The sequence below is a fragment of the Hydractinia symbiolongicarpus genome, chromosome 11 (genome assembly GCF_029227915.1).
Source record: "Hydractinia symbiolongicarpus strain clone_291-10 chromosome 11, HSymV2.1, whole genome shotgun sequence".
Taxonomy (NCBI): Eukaryota; Metazoa; Cnidaria; class Hydrozoa; order Anthoathecata; family Hydractiniidae; genus Hydractinia; species Hydractinia symbiolongicarpus.
In genome coordinates this window covers 15,575,305-15,592,880 of record NC_079885.1, presented here as the reverse complement: position 1 = coordinate 15,592,880, position 17,576 = coordinate 15,575,305, and the positions used below count along the sequence as shown (strand labels likewise).

General features: G+C 40.5%; 30 non-coding genes and 1 pseudogene across 30 annotated transcripts; all 31 read right to left on the bottom strand.

Annotated features, from left to right (window-relative positions):
• Positions 1 to 146: 146 nt before the first annotated feature.
• LOC130615164 (5S ribosomal RNA) lies at positions 147 to 265 on the bottom strand. Its single transcript, XR_008976254.1, has one exon. It is a non-coding gene; the product is annotated as a 5S ribosomal RNA (ribosomal RNA).
• A 450-nt stretch (positions 266 to 715) lies between these two features.
• On the bottom strand, positions 716 to 834 carry LOC130615163 (5S ribosomal RNA). Its single transcript, XR_008976252.1, has one exon. It is a non-coding gene; the product is annotated as a 5S ribosomal RNA (ribosomal RNA).
• Positions 835 to 1,284: 450 nt separating this feature from the next.
• On the bottom strand, positions 1,285 to 1,402 carry LOC130618485 (5S ribosomal RNA; annotated as a pseudogene).
• Positions 1,403 to 1,852: 450 nt separating this feature from the next.
• LOC130615585 (5S ribosomal RNA) lies at positions 1,853 to 1,971 on the bottom strand. Its single transcript, XR_008976673.1, has one exon. It is a non-coding gene; the product is annotated as a 5S ribosomal RNA (ribosomal RNA).
• Positions 1,972 to 2,421: 450 nt separating this feature from the next.
• On the bottom strand, positions 2,422 to 2,540 carry LOC130616947 (5S ribosomal RNA). The gene has a single exon (XR_008978026.1). It is a non-coding gene; the product is annotated as a 5S ribosomal RNA (ribosomal RNA).
• A 450-nt stretch (positions 2,541 to 2,990) lies between these two features.
• Positions 2,991 to 3,109, bottom strand: LOC130615433 (5S ribosomal RNA). The gene has a single exon (XR_008976522.1). It is a non-coding gene; the product is annotated as a 5S ribosomal RNA (ribosomal RNA).
• A 450-nt stretch (positions 3,110 to 3,559) lies between these two features.
• On the bottom strand, positions 3,560 to 3,678 carry LOC130615161 (5S ribosomal RNA). The gene has a single exon (XR_008976250.1). It is a non-coding gene; the product is annotated as a 5S ribosomal RNA (ribosomal RNA).
• A 450-nt stretch (positions 3,679 to 4,128) lies between these two features.
• Positions 4,129 to 4,247, bottom strand: LOC130615160 (5S ribosomal RNA). The gene has a single exon (XR_008976249.1). It is a non-coding gene; the product is annotated as a 5S ribosomal RNA (ribosomal RNA).
• Positions 4,248 to 4,697: 450 nt separating this feature from the next.
• Positions 4,698 to 4,816, bottom strand: LOC130617753 (5S ribosomal RNA). The gene has a single exon (XR_008978830.1). It is a non-coding gene; the product is annotated as a 5S ribosomal RNA (ribosomal RNA).
• Positions 4,817 to 5,266: 450 nt separating this feature from the next.
• On the bottom strand, positions 5,267 to 5,385 carry LOC130615583 (5S ribosomal RNA). The gene has a single exon (XR_008976672.1). It is a non-coding gene; the product is annotated as a 5S ribosomal RNA (ribosomal RNA).
• A 450-nt stretch (positions 5,386 to 5,835) lies between these two features.
• Positions 5,836 to 5,954, bottom strand: LOC130615707 (5S ribosomal RNA). The gene has a single exon (XR_008976795.1). It is a non-coding gene; the product is annotated as a 5S ribosomal RNA (ribosomal RNA).
• A 450-nt stretch (positions 5,955 to 6,404) lies between these two features.
• LOC130615158 (5S ribosomal RNA) lies at positions 6,405 to 6,523 on the bottom strand. The gene has a single exon (XR_008976248.1). It is a non-coding gene; the product is annotated as a 5S ribosomal RNA (ribosomal RNA).
• A 450-nt stretch (positions 6,524 to 6,973) lies between these two features.
• LOC130615157 (5S ribosomal RNA) lies at positions 6,974 to 7,092 on the bottom strand. Its single transcript, XR_008976247.1, has one exon. It is a non-coding gene; the product is annotated as a 5S ribosomal RNA (ribosomal RNA).
• A 450-nt stretch (positions 7,093 to 7,542) lies between these two features.
• Positions 7,543 to 7,661, bottom strand: LOC130616526 (5S ribosomal RNA). Its single transcript, XR_008977608.1, has one exon. It is a non-coding gene; the product is annotated as a 5S ribosomal RNA (ribosomal RNA).
• Positions 7,662 to 8,111: 450 nt separating this feature from the next.
• Positions 8,112 to 8,230, bottom strand: LOC130616389 (5S ribosomal RNA). Its single transcript, XR_008977471.1, has one exon. It is a non-coding gene; the product is annotated as a 5S ribosomal RNA (ribosomal RNA).
• A 450-nt stretch (positions 8,231 to 8,680) lies between these two features.
• LOC130616627 (5S ribosomal RNA) lies at positions 8,681 to 8,799 on the bottom strand. The gene has a single exon (XR_008977708.1). It is a non-coding gene; the product is annotated as a 5S ribosomal RNA (ribosomal RNA).
• Positions 8,800 to 9,249: 450 nt separating this feature from the next.
• Positions 9,250 to 9,368, bottom strand: LOC130616202 (5S ribosomal RNA). The gene has a single exon (XR_008977285.1). It is a non-coding gene; the product is annotated as a 5S ribosomal RNA (ribosomal RNA).
• A 450-nt stretch (positions 9,369 to 9,818) lies between these two features.
• On the bottom strand, positions 9,819 to 9,937 carry LOC130615156 (5S ribosomal RNA). Its single transcript, XR_008976246.1, has one exon. It is a non-coding gene; the product is annotated as a 5S ribosomal RNA (ribosomal RNA).
• A 450-nt stretch (positions 9,938 to 10,387) lies between these two features.
• On the bottom strand, positions 10,388 to 10,506 carry LOC130615155 (5S ribosomal RNA). The gene has a single exon (XR_008976245.1). It is a non-coding gene; the product is annotated as a 5S ribosomal RNA (ribosomal RNA).
• A 450-nt stretch (positions 10,507 to 10,956) lies between these two features.
• LOC130615154 (5S ribosomal RNA) lies at positions 10,957 to 11,075 on the bottom strand. The gene has a single exon (XR_008976244.1). It is a non-coding gene; the product is annotated as a 5S ribosomal RNA (ribosomal RNA).
• Positions 11,076 to 11,525: 450 nt separating this feature from the next.
• LOC130615153 (5S ribosomal RNA) lies at positions 11,526 to 11,644 on the bottom strand. Its single transcript, XR_008976243.1, has one exon. It is a non-coding gene; the product is annotated as a 5S ribosomal RNA (ribosomal RNA).
• A 450-nt stretch (positions 11,645 to 12,094) lies between these two features.
• On the bottom strand, positions 12,095 to 12,213 carry LOC130616514 (5S ribosomal RNA). The gene has a single exon (XR_008977596.1). It is a non-coding gene; the product is annotated as a 5S ribosomal RNA (ribosomal RNA).
• A 450-nt stretch (positions 12,214 to 12,663) lies between these two features.
• LOC130616502 (5S ribosomal RNA) lies at positions 12,664 to 12,782 on the bottom strand. The gene has a single exon (XR_008977583.1). It is a non-coding gene; the product is annotated as a 5S ribosomal RNA (ribosomal RNA).
• A 450-nt stretch (positions 12,783 to 13,232) lies between these two features.
• LOC130616490 (5S ribosomal RNA) lies at positions 13,233 to 13,351 on the bottom strand. The gene has a single exon (XR_008977571.1). It is a non-coding gene; the product is annotated as a 5S ribosomal RNA (ribosomal RNA).
• A 451-nt stretch (positions 13,352 to 13,802) lies between these two features.
• On the bottom strand, positions 13,803 to 13,921 carry LOC130615385 (5S ribosomal RNA). The gene has a single exon (XR_008976475.1). It is a non-coding gene; the product is annotated as a 5S ribosomal RNA (ribosomal RNA).
• Positions 13,922 to 14,371: 450 nt separating this feature from the next.
• Positions 14,372 to 14,490, bottom strand: LOC130615858 (5S ribosomal RNA). Its single transcript, XR_008976944.1, has one exon. It is a non-coding gene; the product is annotated as a 5S ribosomal RNA (ribosomal RNA).
• A 450-nt stretch (positions 14,491 to 14,940) lies between these two features.
• Positions 14,941 to 15,059, bottom strand: LOC130616478 (5S ribosomal RNA). The gene has a single exon (XR_008977559.1). It is a non-coding gene; the product is annotated as a 5S ribosomal RNA (ribosomal RNA).
• Positions 15,060 to 15,509: 450 nt separating this feature from the next.
• On the bottom strand, positions 15,510 to 15,628 carry LOC130615582 (5S ribosomal RNA). The gene has a single exon (XR_008976670.1). It is a non-coding gene; the product is annotated as a 5S ribosomal RNA (ribosomal RNA).
• A 451-nt stretch (positions 15,629 to 16,079) lies between these two features.
• On the bottom strand, positions 16,080 to 16,198 carry LOC130615581 (5S ribosomal RNA). The gene has a single exon (XR_008976669.1). It is a non-coding gene; the product is annotated as a 5S ribosomal RNA (ribosomal RNA).
• Positions 16,199 to 16,648: 450 nt separating this feature from the next.
• On the bottom strand, positions 16,649 to 16,767 carry LOC130615857 (5S ribosomal RNA). Its single transcript, XR_008976943.1, has one exon. It is a non-coding gene; the product is annotated as a 5S ribosomal RNA (ribosomal RNA).
• A 450-nt stretch (positions 16,768 to 17,217) lies between these two features.
• On the bottom strand, positions 17,218 to 17,336 carry LOC130616466 (5S ribosomal RNA). The gene has a single exon (XR_008977547.1). It is a non-coding gene; the product is annotated as a 5S ribosomal RNA (ribosomal RNA).
• Positions 17,337 to 17,576: the final 240 nt, after the last annotated feature.

Sequence of the window (17,576 nt, the reverse complement as noted above, 5' to 3'; positions counted from 1 at the left end):
GGCGCATTTATTGCTGCCAGATCGTAGCCGTTTTGAAGGGAAAGCAACTTCTAATCATGTCTCTTTCTTGATTTACTCAGCGGCTATTTCGTAAAAAAGATACGTCACAGTCGTAATGATAAATAATGTAACGTGAAAAAGTCAATAGCCTACGACACCGGGAGTTCCCAGGCGGTCCCCCATCCAAGTACTATCCCGGCCCGACGATGCTTAACTTCCGTGATCGGACGAGAACAGGTGTGTTCATCGTGGTATGGTCGTAGACAAACAAACGGGCAGATATCTACGATTTATTAGCACATTACATCGAAAATGGTTCAAACTTTAAAGGTCATATTTCTTGACTGGATCATTCGAAATAGGTCGTGTTTATGTGCGTTTGACAGCTCTTTTTAAGCGCTATCGATTCTTGACAACAATAATGCGCTTTATGATTTCCGGTAAAAAGTTCCAACGAAGGAAATCTAGGGTGCTTTCCGACTTAATTTTATTATGACAAAGTTAATTAGCCATGTAACTACATCGCCATTTTCTTTGTCTGACGCTTGTAATCCATTCATTTGCGACTTGGCGCATTTATTGCTGCCAGATCGTAGCCGTTTTGAAGGGAAAGCAACTTCTAATCATGTCTCTTTCTTGATTTACTCAGCGGCTATTTCGTAAAAAAGATACGTCACAGTCGTAATGATAAATAATGTAACCTGAAAAAGTCAATAGCCTACGACACCGGGAGTTCCCAGGCGGTCCCCCATCCAAGTACTATCCCGGCCCGACGATGCTTAACTTCCGTGATCGGACGAGAACAGGTGTGTTCATCGTGGTATGGTCGTAGACAAACAAACGGGCAGATATCTACGATTTATTAGCACATTACATCGAAAATGGTTCAAACTTTAAAGGTCATATTTCTTGACTGGATCATTCGAAATAGGTCGTGTTTATGTGCGTTTGACAGCTCTTTTTAAGCGCTATCGATTCTTGACAACAATAATGCGCTTTATGATTTCCGGTAAAAGGTTCCAACGAAGGAAATCTAGGGTCCTTTCCGACTTAATTTTCATATGACAAAGTTAATTAGCAAAGTTACTACATCGCCATTTTCTTTGTCTGACGCTCGTAATCCATTCATTTGCGACTTGGCGCATTTATTGCTGCCAGATCGTAGCCGTTTTGAAGGGAAAGCAACTTCTAATCATGTCTTTTTCTTGATTTACTCAGCGGCTATTGCGTAAAAAAGATACGTCCCAGTCGTAATGATAAATAATGTAACGTGAAAAAGTCAATAGCCTACGACACCGGGAGGTCCCAGGCGGTCCCCCATCCAAGTACTATCCCGGCCCAACGATGCTTAACTTCCGTGATCTGACGAGAACAGGTGTGTATTCGTGGTATGGTCGTAGACAAACAAACGGGCAGATATCTACGATTTATTAGCACATTACATCGAATATGGTTTAAACTTTAAAGGTCATATTTCTTGACTGGATTATCCGAAATAGGTCGTGTTTATGTGCATTTGAAAGCTCATTTCAAGCGCTATTCGTTAATTACGACAATAATGCGCTTTAAGATTTCCGGTAAAAAGTTCCAACGAAGGAAATCTAGGGTACTTTCAGACTTAATTTTCATATGACAAAATTAGTTAGCAAAGTAAGTACACCGCTATTTTCTTTGTCTGACGCTCGTAATCCATTCATTTGCGACTTGGCGCATTTATTGCTGCCAGATCGTAGCCGTTTTGAAGGGAAAGCAACTTCTAATCATGTCTCTTTCTTGATTTACTCAGCGGCTATTTCGTAAAAAAGATACGTCACAGTCGTAATGATAAATAATGTAACGTGAAAAAGTCAATAGCCTACGACACCGGGAGTTCCCAGGCGGTCCCCCATCCAAGTACTATCCCGGCCCGACGATGCTTAACTTCCGTGATCGGACGAGAACAGGTGTGTTCATCGTGGTATGGTCGTAAACAAACAAACGGGCAGATATCTACGATTTATTAGCACATTACATCGAAAATGGTTTAAACTTTAAAGGTCATATTTCTTGACTGGATCATCCGAAATAGGTCGTTTTTATGTGCATTTGAAAGCTCATTTCAAGCGCTATCCATTAATTACGACAACCATGCGCATTATGATTTCCGGTAAAAAGTTCCAACGAAGGAAATCTAGGGTGCTTTCCGACTTAATTTTCATATGACAAAGTTAATTAGCAAAGTTACTACATCGCCATTTTCTTTGTCTGACGCTCGTAATCCATTTATTTGCGACTTGGCGCATTTATTGCTGCCAGATCGTAGCCGTTTTGAAGGGAAAGCAACTTCTAATCATGTCTCTTTCTTGATTTACTCAGCGGCTATTTCGTAAAAAAGATACGTCACAGTCGTAATGATAAATAATGTAACGTGAAAAAGTCAAAACCTTACGACACCGGGAGTTCCCAGGCGGTCCCCCATCCAAGTACTATCCCGGCCCAACGATGCTTAACTTCCGTGATCGGACGAGAACAGGTGTGTTCATCGTGGTATGGTCGTAGACAAACAAACGGGCAGATATCTACGATTTATTAGCACATTACATCGAAAATGGTTCAAACTTTAAAGGTCATATTTCTTGACTGGATCATTCGAAATAGGTCGTGTTTATGTGCGTTTGACAGCTCTTTTTAAGCGCTATCGATTCTTGACAACAATAATGCGCTTTATGATTTCCGGTAAAAAGTTCCAACGAAGGAAATCTAGGGTGCTTTCCGACTTAATTTTATTATGACAAAGTTAATTAGCAAAGTAACTACATCGCCATTTTCTTTGTCTGACGCTTGTAATCCATTCATTTGCGACTTGGCGCATTTATTGCTGCCAGATCGTAGCCGTTTTGAAGGGAAAGCAACTTCTAATCATGTCTCTTTCTTGATTTACTCAGCGGCTATTTCGTAAAAAAGATACGTCACAGTCGTAATGATAAATAATGTAACGTGAAAAAGTCAATAGCCTACGACACCGGGAGTTCCCAGGCGGTCCCCCATCCAAGTACTATCCCGGCCCGACGATGCTTAACTTCCGTGATCGAACGAGAACAGGTGTGTTCATCGTGGTATGGTCGTAGACAAACAAACGGGCAGATATCTACGATTTATTAGCACATTACATCGAAAATGGTTCAAACTTTAAAGGTCATATTTCTTGACTGGATCATTCGAAATAGGTCGTGTTTATGTGCATTTGAAAGCTCATTTCAAGCGCTATCCATTAATTACGACAACCATGCGCTTTATGATTTCCGGTAAAAAGTTCCAACGAAGGAAATCTAGGGTGCTTTCCGACTTAATTTTCATATGACAAAGTTAATTAGCAAAGTTACTACATCGCCATTTTCTTTGTCTGACGCTCGTAATCCATTCATTTGCGACTTGGCGCATTTATTGCTGCCAGATCGTAGCCGTTTTGAAGGGAAAGCAACTTCTAATCATGTCTCTTTCTTGATTTACTCAGCGGCTATTTCGTAAAAAAGATACGTCACAGTCGTAATGATAAATAATGTAACGTGAAAAAGTCAATAGCCTACGACACCGGGAGTTCCCAGGCGGTCCCCCATCCAAGTACTATCCCGGCCCGACGATGCTTAACTTCCGTGATCGGACGAGAACAGGTGTGTTCATCGTGGTATGGTCGTAGACAAACAAACGGGCAGATATCTACGATTTATTAGCACATTACATCGAAAATGGTTCAAACTTTAAAGGTCATATTTCTTGACTGGATCATTCGAAATAGGTCGTGTTTATGTGCGTTTGACAGCTCTTTTTAAGCGCTATCGATTCTTGACAACAATAATGCGCTTTATGATTTCCGGTAAAAAGTTCCAACGAAGGAAATCTAGGGTGCTTTCCGACTTAATTTTATTATGACAAAGTTAATTAGCAAAGTAACTACATCGCCATTTTCTTTGTCTGACGCTTGTAATCCATTCATTTGCGACTTGGCGCATTTATTGCTGCCAGATCGTAGCCGTTTTGAAGGGAAAGCAACTTCTAATCATGTCTCTTTCTTGATTTACTCAGCGGCTATTTCGTAAAAAAGATACGTCACAGTCGTAATGATAAATAATGTAACCTGAAAAAGTCAATAGCCTACGACACCGGGAGTTCCCAGGCGGTCCCCCATCCAAGTACTATCCCGGCCCGACGATGCTTAACTTCCGTGATCGGACGAGAACAGGTGTGTTCATCGTGGTATGGTCGTAGACAAACAAACGGGCAGATATCTACGATTTATTAGCACATTACATCGAAAATGGTTCAAACTTTAAAGGTCATATTTCTTGACTGGATCATTCGAAATAGGTCGTGTTTATGTGCGTTTGACAGCTCTTTTTAAGCGCTATCGATTCTTGACAACAATAATGCCCTTTATGATTTCCGGTAAAAAGTTCCAACGATGGAAATCTAGGGTCCTTTCCGACTTAATTTTCATATGACAAAGTTAATTAGCAAAGTTACTACATCGCCATTTTCTTTGTCTGACGCTCGTAATCCATTCATTTGCGACTTGGCGCATTTATTGCTGCCAGATCGTAGCCGTTTTGAAGGGAAAGCAACTTCTAATCATGTCTCTTTCTTGATTTACTCAGCGGCTATTGCGTAAAAAAGATACGTCCCAGTCGTAATGATAAATAATGTAACGTGAAAAAGTCAATAGCCTACGACACCGGGAGTTCCCAGGCGGTCCCCCATCCAAGTACTATCCCGGCCCAACGATGCTTAACTTCCGTGATCTGACGAGAACAGGTGTGTTCATCGTGGTATGGTCGTAGACAAACAAACGGGCAGATATCTACGATTTATTAGCACATTACATCGAATATGGTTTAAACTTTAAAGGTCATATTTCTTGACTGGATTATCCGAAATAGGTCGTGTTTATGTGCATTTGAAAGCTCATTTCAAGCGCTATTCGTTAATTACGACAATAATGCGCTTTAAGATTTCCGGTAAAAAGTTCCAACGAAGGAAATCTAGGGTACTTTCAGACTTAATTTTCATATGACAAAATTAGTTAGCAAAGTAAGTACACCGCTATTTTCTTTGTCTGACGCTCGTAATCCATTCATTTGCGACTTGGCGCATTTATTGCTGCCAGATCGTAGCCGTTTTGAAGGGAAAGCAACTTCTAATCATGTCTCTTTTTTGATTTACTCAGCGGCTATTTCGTAAAAAAGATACGTCACAGTCGTAATGATAAATAATGTAACGTGAAAAAGTCAATAGCCTACGACACCGGGAGTTCCCAGGCGGTCCCCCATCCAAGTACTATCCCGGCCCGACGATGCTTAACTTCCGTGATCGGACGAGAACAGGTGTGTTCATCGTGGTATGGTCGTAAACAAACAAACGGGCAGATATCTACGATTTATTAGCACATTACATCGAAAATGGTTTAAACTTTAAAGGTCATATTTCTTGACTGGATCATCCGAAATAGGTCGTTTTTATGTGCATTTGAAAGCTCATTTCAAGCGCTATCCATTAATTACGACAACCATGCGCTTTATGATTTCCGGTAAAAAGTTCCAACGAAGGAAATCTAGGGTGCTTTCCGACTTAATTTTCATATGACAAAGTTAATTAGCAAAGTTACTACATCGCCATTTTCTTTGTCTGACGCTCGTAATCCATTCATTTGCGACTTGGCGCATTTATTGCTGCCAGATCGTAGCCGTTTTGAAGGGAAAGCAACTTCTAATCATGTCTCTTTCTTGATTTACTCAGCGGCTATTTCGTAAAAAAGATACGTCACAGTCGTAATGATAAATAATGTAACGTGAAAAAGTCAAAAGCCTACGACACCGGGAGTTCCCAGGCGGTCCCCCATCCAAGTACCATCCCGGCCCAACGATGCTTAACTTCCGTGATCGGACGAGAACAGGTGTGTTCATCGTGGTATGGTCGTAGACAAACAAACGGGCAGATATCTACGATTTATTAGCACATTACATCGAAAATGGTTCAAACTTTAAAGGTCATATTTCTTGACTGGATCATTCGAAATAGGTCGTGTTTATGTGCGTTTGACAGCTCTTTTTAAGCGCTATCGATTCTTGACAACAATAATGCGCTTTATGATTTCCGGTAAAAAGTTCCAACGAAGGAAATCTAGGGTGCTTTCCGACTTAATTTTATTATGACAAAGTTAATTAGCAAAGTAACTACATCGCCATTTTCTTTGTCTGACGCTTGTAATCCATTCATTTGCGACTTGGCGCATTTATTGCTGCCAGATCGTAGCCGTTTTGAAGGGAAAGCAACTTCTAATCATGTCTCTTTCTTGATTTACTCAGCGGCTATTTCGTAAAAAAGATACGTCACAGTCGTAATGATAAATAATGTAACGTGAAAAAGTCAATAGCCTACGACACCGGGAGTTCCCAGGCGGTCCCCCATCCAAGTACTATCCCGGCCCGACGATGCTTAACTTCCGTGATCGGACGAGAACAGGTGTGTTCATCGTGGTATGGTCGTAGACAAACAAACGGGCAGATATCTACGATTTATTAGCACATTACATCGAAAATGGTTCAAACTTTAAAGGTCATATTTCTTGACTGGATCATTCGAAATAGGTCGTGTTTATGTGCATTTGAAAGCTCATTTCAAGCGCTATCCATTAATGACGACAACCATGCGCTTTATGATTTCCGGTAAAAAGTTCCAACGAAGGAAATCTAGGGTGCTTTCCGACTTAATTTTCATATGACAAAGTTAATTAGCAAAGTTACTACATCGCCATTTTCTTTGTCTGACGCTCGTAATCCATTCATTTGCGACTTGGCGCATTTATTGCTGCCAGATCGTAGCCGTTTTGAAGGGAAAGCAACTTCTAATCATGTCTCTTTCTTGATTTACTCAGCGGCTATTTCGTAAAAAAGATACGTCACAGTCGTAATGATAAATAATGTAACGTGAAAAAGTCAATAGCCTACGACACCGGGAGTTCCCAGGCGGTCCCCCATCCAAGTACTATCCCGGCCCGACGATGCTTAACTTCCGTGATCGGACGAGAACAGGTGTGTTCATCGTGGTATGGTCGTAGACAAACAAACGGGCAGATATCTACGATTTATTAGCACATTACATCGAAAATGGTTCAAACTTTAAAGGTCATATTTCTTGACTGGATCATTCGAAATAGGTCGTGTTTATATGCGTTTGATAGCTCTTTTTAAGCGCTATCGATTCTTGACAACAATAATGCGCTTTATGATTTCCGGTAAAAAGTTCCAACGAAGGAAATCTAGGGTGCTTTCCGACTTAATTTTATTATGACAAAGTTAATTAGCAAAGTAACTACATCGCCATTTTCTTTGTCTGACGCTTGTAATCCATTCATTTGCGACTTGGCGCATTTATTGCTGCCAGATCGTAGCCGTTTTGAAGGGAAAGCAACTTCTAATCATGTCTCTTTCTTGATTTACTCAGCGGCTATTTCGTAAAAAAGATACGTCACAGTCGTAATGATAAATGATGTAACGTGAAAAAGTCAATAGCCTACGACACCGGGAGTTCCCAGGCGGTCCCCCATCCAAGTACTATCCCGGCCCAACGATGCTTAACTTCCGTGATCGGACGAGAACAGGTGTGTTCATCGTGGTATGGTCGTAGACAAACAAACGGGCAGATATCTACGATTTATTAGCACATTACATCAAAAATGGTTTAAATTTTAAAGGTCATATTTCTTGACTGGATTATCCGAAAAAGGTTGTGTTTATGTGCATTTGAAAGCTCGTTTCAAGCGCTATCCATTAATTACGACAATAATGCGCTTTAAGATTTCCGGTAAAAAGTTCCAAGAAAGGCAATCTAGGGTACTTTCAGACTTAATTTTCATATGACAAAGTTAATTAGCAAAGTAACTAGATCGCCATTTTCTTTGTCTGACGCTCGTAATCCATTTATTTGCGACGTGGCGCATTTATTGCAGCAAGATTGTAGCCGTTTTGAAGGGAAAGCAACTTCCAATCATGTCTCTTTCTTGATTTACTCAGCGGCTATTTCGTAAAAAAGATACGTCACAGTCGTAATGATAAATAATGTAACGTGAAAAATTCAATAGCCTACGACACCGGGAGTTCCCAGGCGGTCCCCCATCCAAGTACTATCCCGGCCCGACGATACTTAACTTCCGTGATCGGACGAGAACAGGTGTGTTCATCGTGGTATGGTCGTAAACAAACAAACGGGCAGATATCTACGATTTATTAGCACATTACATCGAAAATGGTTTAAACTTTAAAGGTCATATTTCTTGACTGGATCATCCGAAATAGGTCGTTTTTATGTGCATTTGAAAGCTCATTTCAAGCGCTATCGATTCTTGACAACAATAATGCGCTTTATGATTTCCGGTAAAAAGTTCCAACGAAGGAAATCTAGGGTGCTTTCCGACTTAATTTTATTATGACAAAGTTAATTAGCAAAGTAACTACATCGCCATTTTCTTTGTCTGACGCTTGTAATCCATTCATTTGCGACTTGGCGCATTTATTGCTGCCAGATCGTAGCCGTTTTGAAGGGAAAGCAACTTCTAATCATGTCTCTTTCTTGATTTACTCAGCGGCTATTTCGTAAAAAAGATACGTCACAGTCGTAATGATAAATAATGTAACGTGAAAAAGTCAATAGCCTACAACACCGGGAGTTCCCAGGCGGTCCCCCATCCAAGTACTATCCCGGCCCGACGATGCTTAACTTCCGTGATCGCACGAGAACAGGTGTGTTCATCGTGGTATGGTCGTAAACAAACAAACGGGCAGATATCTACGATTTATTAGCACATTACATCGAAAATGGTTTAAACTTTAAAGGTCATATTTCTTGACTGGATTATCCGAAATAGGTCGTGTTTATGTGCATTTGAAAGCTCATTTCAAGCGCTATCGATTAATTACGACAACCATGCGCTTTAAGATTTCCGGTAAAAAGTTCCAACGAAGGCAATCTAGGGTACTTTCAGACTTAATTTTCATATGACAAAGTTAATTAGCAAATTAACTACATCGCCATTTTTTTTGTCTGACGCTCGTAATCCATTCATTTGCGACTTGGCGCATTTATTGCTGCCAGATCGTAGCCGTTTTGAAGGGAAAGCAACTTCTAATCATGTCTCTTTCTTGATTTACTCAGCGGCTATTTCGTAAAAAAGATACGTCACAGTCGTAATGATAAATAATGTAACGTGAAAAAGTCAATAACCTACGACACCGGGAGTTCCCAGGCGGTCCCCCATCCAAGTACTATCCCGGCCCGACGATGCTTAACTTCCGTGATCGGACGAGAACAGGTGTGTTCATCGTGGTATGGTCGTAAACAAACAAACGGGCAGATATCTACGATTTATTAGCACATTACATCGGAAATGGTTTAAACTTTAAAGGTCATATTTCTTGACTGGATCATCCGAAATAGGTCGTTTTTATGTGCATTTAAAAGCTCATTTCAAGCGCTATCCATTAATTACGACAACCATGCGCTTTATGATTTCCGGTAAAAAGTTCCAACGAAGGAAATCTAGGGTGCTTTCCGACTTAATTTTCATATGACAAAGTTAATTAGCAAAGTTACTACATCGCCATTTTCTTTGTCTGACGCTCGTAATCCATTCATTTGCGACTTGGCGCATTTATTGCTGCCAGATCGTAGCTGTTTTGAAGGGAAAGCAACTTCTAATCATGTCTCTTTCTTGATTTACTCAGCGGCTATTTCGTAAAAAAGATACGTCACAGTCGTAATGATAAATAATGTAACGTGAAAAAGTCAATAGCCTACGACACCGGGAGTTCCCAGGCGGTCCCCCATCCAAGTACTATCCCGGCCCGACGATGCTTAACTTCCGTGATCGGACGAGAACAGGTGTGTTCATCGTGGTATGGTCGTAGACAAACAAACGGGCAGATATCTACGATTTATTAGCACATTACATCGAAAATGGTTCAAACTTTAAAAGTCATATTTCTTGACTGGATCATTCGAAATAGGTCGTGTTTATGTGCGTTTGACAGCTCTTTTTAAGCGCTATCGATTCTTGACAACAATAATGCGCTTTATGATTTCCGGTAAAAAGTTCCAACGAAGGAAATCTAGGGTGCTTTCCGACTTAATTTTATTATGACAAAGTTAATTAGCAAAGTAACTACATCGCCATTTTCTTTGTCTGACGCTTGTAATCCATTCATTTGCGACTTGGCGCATTTATTGCTGCCAGATCGTAGCCGTTTTGAAGGGAAAGCAACTTCTAATCATGTCTCTTTCTTGATTTACTCAGCGGCTATTTCGTAAAAAAGATACGTCACAGTCGTAATGATAAATAATGTAACGTGAAAAAGTCAATAGCCTACGACACCGGGAGTTCCCAGGCGGTCCCCCATCCAAGTACTATCCCGGCCCGACGATGCTTAACTTCCGTGATCGGACGAGAACAGGTGTGTTCATCGTGGTATGGTCGTAGACAAACAAACGGGCAGATATCTACGATTTATTAGCACATTACATCGAAAATGGTTCAAACTTTAAAGGTCATATTTCTTGACTGGATCATTCGAAATAGGTCGTTCTTATGTGCATTTGAAAGCTCATTTCAATTGCTATCCATTAATTACGACAACCATGCGCTTTATGATTTCCCGTAAAAAGTTCCAACGAAGGAAATCTAGGGTGCTTTCCGACTTAATTTTCATATGACAAAGTTAATTAGCAAAGTTACTACATCGCCATTTTCTTTGTCTGACGCTCGTAATCCATTCATTTGCGACTTGGCGCATTTATTGCTGCCAGATCGTAGCCGTTTTGAAGGGAAAGCAACTTCTAATCATGTCTCTTTCTTGATTTACTCAGCGGCTATTTCGTAAAAAAGATACGTCACAGTCGTAATGATAAATAATGAAACGTGAAAAAGTCAATAGCCTACGACACCGGGAGTTCCCAGGCGGTCCCCCATCCAAGTACTATCCCGGCCCGACGATGCTTAACTTCCGTGATCGGACGAGAACAGGTGTGTTCATCGTGGTATGGTCGTAGACAAACAAACGGGCAGATATCTACGATTTATTAGCACATTACATCGAAAATGGTTCAAACTTTAAAGGTCATATTTCTTGACTGGATCATTCGAAATAGGTCGTGTTTATGTGCGTTTGACAGCTCTTTTTAAGCGCTATCGATTCTTGACAACAATAATGCGCTTTATGATTTTCGGTAAAAAGTTCCAACGAAGGAAATCTAGGGTGCTTTCCGACTTAATTTTATTATGACAAAGTTAATTAGCAAAGTAACTACATCGCCATTTTCTTTGTCTGACGCTTGTAATCCATTCATTTGCGACTTGGCGCATTTATTGCTGCCAGATCGTAGCCGTTTTGAAGGGAAAGCAACTTCTAATCATGTCTCTTTCTTGATTTACTCAGCGGCTATTTCGTAAAAAAGATACGTCACAGTCGCAATGATAAATAATGTAACGTGAAAAAGTCAATAGCCTACGACACCGGGAGTTCCCAGGCGGTCCCCCATCCAAGTACTATCCCGGCCCGACGATGCTTAACTTCCGTGATCGGACGAGAACAGGTGTGTTCATCGTGGTATGGTCGTAGACAAACAAACGGGCAGATATCTACGATTTATTAGCACATTACATCGAAAATGGTTCAAACTTTAAAGGTCATATTTCTTGACTGGATCATTCGAAATAGGTAGTGTTTATGTGCGTTTGACAGCTCTTTTTAAGCGCTATCGATTCTTGACAACAATAATGCGCTTTATGATTTCCGGTGAAAAGTTCCAACGAAGGAAATCTAGGGTGCTTTCCGACTTAATTTTATTATGACAAAGTTAATTAGCAAAGTAACTACATCGCCATTTTCTTTGTCTGACGCTTGTAATCCATTCATTTGCGACTTGGCGCATTTATTGCTGCCAGATCGTAGCCGTTTTGAAGGGAAAGCAACTTCTAATCATGTCTCTTTCTTGATTTACTCAGCGGTTATTTCGTAAAAAAGATACGTCACAGTCGTAATGATAAATAATGTAACGTGAAAAAGTCAATAGCCTACGACACCGGGAGTTCCCAGGCGGTCCCCCATCCAAGTACTATCCCGGCCCAACGATGCTTAACTTCCGTGATCGGACGAGAACAGGTGTGTTCATCGTGGTATGGTCGTAGACAAACAAACGGGCAGATATCTACGATTTATTAGCACATTACATCAAAAATGGTTTAAATTTTAAAGGTCATATTTCTTGACTGGATTATCCGAAAAAGGTTGTGTTTATGTGCATTTGAAAGCTCGTTTCAAGTGCTATCCATTAATTACGACAATAATGCGCTTTAAGATTTCCGGTAAAAAGTTCCAAGAAAGGCAATCTAGGGTACTTTCAGACTTAATTTTCATATGACAAAGTTAATTAGCAAAGTAACTACATCGCCATTTTCTTTGTCTGACGCTCGTAATCCATTTATTTGCGACGTGGCGCATTTATTGCAGCAAGATTGTAGCCGTTTTGAAGGGAAAGCAACTTATAATCATGTCTCTTTCTTGATTTACTCAGCGGCTATTGCGTAAAAAACATACGTCCCAGTCCTAATGATAAATAATGTAACGTGAAAAAGTCAATAGCCTACGACACCGGGAGTTCCCAGGCGGTCCCCCATCCAAGTACTATCCCGGCCCAACGATGCTTAACTTCCGTGATCGGACGAGAACAGGTGTGTTCATCGTGGTATGGTCGTAGACAAACAAACGGGCAGATATCTACGATTTATTAGCACATTACATCAAAAATGGTTTAAATTTTAAAGGTCATATTTCTTGACTGGATTATCCGAAATAGGTTGTGTTTATGTGCATTTGAAAGCTCATTTCAAGCGCTATCCATTAATTACGACAATAATGCGCTTTAAGATTTCCGGTAAAAAGTTCCAACGAAGGCAATCTAGGGTACTTTCAGACTTAATTTTCATATGACAAAGTTAATTAGCAAAGTAATTACATCGCCATTTTCTTTGTCTGACGCTCGTAATCCATTTATTTGCGACGTGGCGCATTTATTGCTGCCAGATCGTAGCTTTTTTGAAGGGAAAGCAACTTCTATTCATGTCTCTTTCTTGATTTACTCAGCGGCTATTGCGTAAAAAAGATACGTCCCAGTCGTAATGATAAATAATGTAACGTGAAAAAGTCAATAGCCTACGACACCGGGAGTTCCCAGGCGGTCCCCCATCCAAGTACTATCCCGGCCCAACGATGCTTAACTTCCGTGATCGGACGAGAACAGGTGTGTTCATCGTGGTATGGTCGTAGACAAACAAACGGGCAGATATCTACGATTTATTAGCACATTACATCGAAAATGGTTTAAACTTTAAAGGTCATATTTCTTGACTGGATTATCCGAAATAGGTCGTGTTTATGTGCATTTGAAAGCTCATTTCAAGCGCAATCGATTAATTACGACAACCATGCGCTTTAAGATTTCCGGTAAAAAGTTCCAACGAAGGCAATCTAGGGTACTTTCAGACTTAATTTTCATATGACAAAGTTAATTAGCAAATTAACTACATCGCCATTTTTTTTTGTCTGACGCTCGTAATCCATTCATTTGCGACTTGGCGCATTTATTGCTGCCAGATCGTAGCCGTTTTGAAGGGAAAGCAACTTCTAATCATGTCTCTTTCTTGATTTACTCAGCGGCTATTTCGTAAAAAAGATACGTCACAGTCGTAATGATAAATAATGTAACGTGAAAAAGTCAATAGCCTACGACACCGGGACTTCCCAGGCGGTCCCCCATCCAAGTACTATCCCGGCCCGACGATGCTTAACTTCCGTGATCGGACGAGAACAGGTGTGTTCATCGTGGTATGGTCGTAAACAAACAAACGGGCAGATATCTACGATTTATTAGCACATTACATCGAAAATGGTTTAAACTTTAAAGGTCATATTTCTTGACTGGATCATCCGAAATAGGTCGTTTTTATGTGCATTTGAAAGCTCATTTCAAGCGCTATCCATTAATTACGACAACCATGCGCTTTATGATTTCCGGTAAAAAGTTCCAACGAAGGAAATCTAGGGTGCTTTCCGACTTAATTTTCATATGACAAAGTTAATTAGCAAAGTTACTACATCGCCATTTTCTTTGTCTGACGCTCGTAATCCATTCATTTGCGACTTGGCGCATTTATTGCTGCCAGATCGTAGCCGTTTTGAAGGGAAAGCAACTTCTAATCATGTCTCTTTCTTGATTTACTCAGCGGCTATTTCGTAAAAAAGATACGTCACAGTCGTAATGATAAATAATGTAACGTGAAAAAGTCAATAGCCTACGACACCGGGAGTTCCCAGGCGGTCCCCCATCCAAGTACTATCCCGGCCCGACGATGCTTAACTTCCGTGATCGGACGAGAACAGGTGTGCTCATCGTGGTATGGTCGTAGACAAACAAACGGGCAGATATCTACGATTTATTAGCACATTACATCGAAAATGGTTCAAACTTTAAAGGTCATATTTCTTGACTGGATCATTCGAAATAGGTCGTGTTTATGTGCGTTTGACAGCTCTTTTTAAGCGCTATCGATTCTTGACAACAATAATGCGCTTTATGATTTCCGGTAAAAAGTTCCAACGAAGGAAATCTAGGGTGCTTTCCGACTTAATTTTATTATGACAAAGTTGATTAGCAAAGTAACTACATCGCCATTTTCTTTGTCTGACGCTCGTAATCCATTTATTTGCGACGTGGCGCATTTATTGCAGCAAGATTGTAGCCGTTTTGAAGGGAAAGCAACTTCTAATCATGTCTCTTTCTTGATTTACTCAGCGGCTATTGCGTAAAAAAGATACGTCCCAGTCGTAATGATAAATAATGTAACGTGAAAAAGTCAATAGCCTACGACACCGGGAGTTCCCAGGCGGTCCCCCATCCAAGTACTATCCCGGCCCAACGATGCTTAACTTCCGTGATCGGACGAGAACAGGTGTGTTCATCGTGGTATGGTCGTAGACAAACAAACGGGCAGATATCTACGATTTATTAGCACATTACATCGAAAATGGTTTAAACTTTAAAGGTCATATTTCTTGACTGGATTATCCGAAATAGGTCGTGTTTATGTGCATTTGAAAGCTCATTTCAAGCGCTATCGATTAATTACGACAACCATGCGCTTTAAGATTTCCGGTAAAAAGTTCCAACGAAGGCAATCTAGGGTACTTTCAGACTTAATTTTCATATGACAAAGTTAATTAGCAAATTAACTACATCGCCATTTTTTTTGTCTGACGCTCGTAATCCATTCATTTGCGACTTGGCGCATTTATTGCTGCCAGATCGTAGCCGTTTTGAAGGGAAAGCAACTTCTAATCATGTCTCTTTCTTGATTTACTCAGCGGCTATTTCGTAAAAAAGATACGTCACAGTCGTAATGATAAATAATGTAACGTGAAAAAGTCAATAGCCTACGACACCGGGAGTTCCCAGGCGGTCCCCCATCCAAGTACTATCCCGGCCCGACGATGCTTAACTTCCGTGATCGGACGAGAACAGGTGTGTTCATCGTGGTATGGTCGTAAACAAACAAACGGGCAGATATCTACGATTTATTAGCACATTACATCGAAAATGGTTTAAACTTTAAAGGTCATATTTCTTGACTGGATCATCCGAAATAGGTCGTTTTTATGTGCATTTGAAAGCTCATTTCAAGCGCTATCCATTAATTACGACAACCATGCGCTTTATGATTTCCGGTAAAAAGTTCCAACGAAGGCAATCTAGGGTACTTTCAGACTTAATTTTCATATGACAAAGTTAATTAGCAAATTAACTACATCGCCATTTTTTTTTGTCTGACGCTCGTAATCCATTCATTTGCGACTTGGCGCATTTATTGCTGCCAGATCGTAGCCGTTTTGAAGGGAAAGCAACTTCTAATCATGTCTCTTTCTTGATTTACTCAGCGGCTATTTCGTAAAAAAGATACGTCACAGTCGTAATGATAAATAATGTAACGTGAAAAAGTCAATAGCCTACGACACCGGGAGTTCCCAGGCGGTCCCCCATCCAAGTACTATCCCGGCCCGACGATGCTTAACTTCCGTGATCGGACGAGAACAGGTGTGTTCATCGTGGTATGGTCGTAAACAAACAAACGGGCAGATATCTACGATTTATTAGCACATTACATCGAAAATGGTTTAAACTTTAAAGGTCATATTTCTTGACTGGATCATCCGAAATAGGTCGTTTTTATGTGCATTTGAAAGCTCATTTCAAGCGCTATCCATTAATTACGACAACCATGCGCTTTATGATTTCCGGTAAAAAGTTCCAACGAAGGAAATCTAGGGTGCTTTCCGACTTAATTTTCATATGACAAAGTTAATTAGCAAAGTTACTACATCGCCATTTTCTTTGTCTGACGCTCGTAATCCATTCATTTGCGACTTGGCGCATTTATTGCTGCCAGATCGTAGCCGTTTTGAAGGGAAAGCAACTTCTAATCATGTCTCTTTCTTGATTTACTCAGCGGCTATTTCGTAAAAAAGATACGTCACAGTCGTAATGATAAATAATGTAACGTGAAAAAGTCAATAGCCTACGACACCGGGAGTTCCCAGGCGGTCCCCCATCCAAGTACTATCCCGGCCCGACGATGCTTAACTTCCGTGATCGGACGAGAACAGGTGTGCTCATCGTGGTATGGTCGTAGACAAACAAACGGGCAGATATCTACGATTTATTAGCACATTACATCGAAAATGGTTCAAACTTTAAAGGTCATATTTCTTGACTGGATCATTCGAAATAGGTCGTGTTTATGTGCGTTTGACAGCTCTTTTTAAGCGCTATCGATTCTTGACAACAATAATGCGCTTTATGATTTCCGGTAAAAAGTTCCAACGAAGGAAATCTAGGGTGCTTTCCGACTTAATTTTATTATGACAAAGTTGATTAGCAAAGTAACTACATCGCCATTTTCTTTGTCTGACGCTCGTAATCCATTTATTTGCGACGTGGCGCATTTATTGCAGCAAGATTGTAGCCGTTTTGAAGGGAAAGCAACTTCTAATCATGTCTCTTTCTTGATTTACTCAGCGGCTATTGCGTAAAAAAGATACGTCCCAGTCGTAATGATAAATAATGTAACGTGAAAAAGTCAATAGCCTACGACACCGGGAGTTCCCAGGCGGTCCCCCATCCAAGTACTATCCCGGCCCAACGATGCTTAACTTCCGTGATCGGACGAGAACAGGTGTGTTCATCGTGGTATGGTCGTAGACAAACAAACGGGCAGATATCTACGATTTATTAGCACATTACATCGAAAATGGTTTAAACTTTAAAGGTCATATTTCTTGACTGGATTATCCGAAATAGGTCGTGTTTATGTGCATTTGAAAGCTCATTTCAAGCGCTATCGATTAATTACGACAACCATGCGCTTTAAGATTTCCGGTAAAAAGTTCCAACGAAGGCAATCTAGGGTACTTTCAGACTTAATTTTCATATGACAAAGTTAA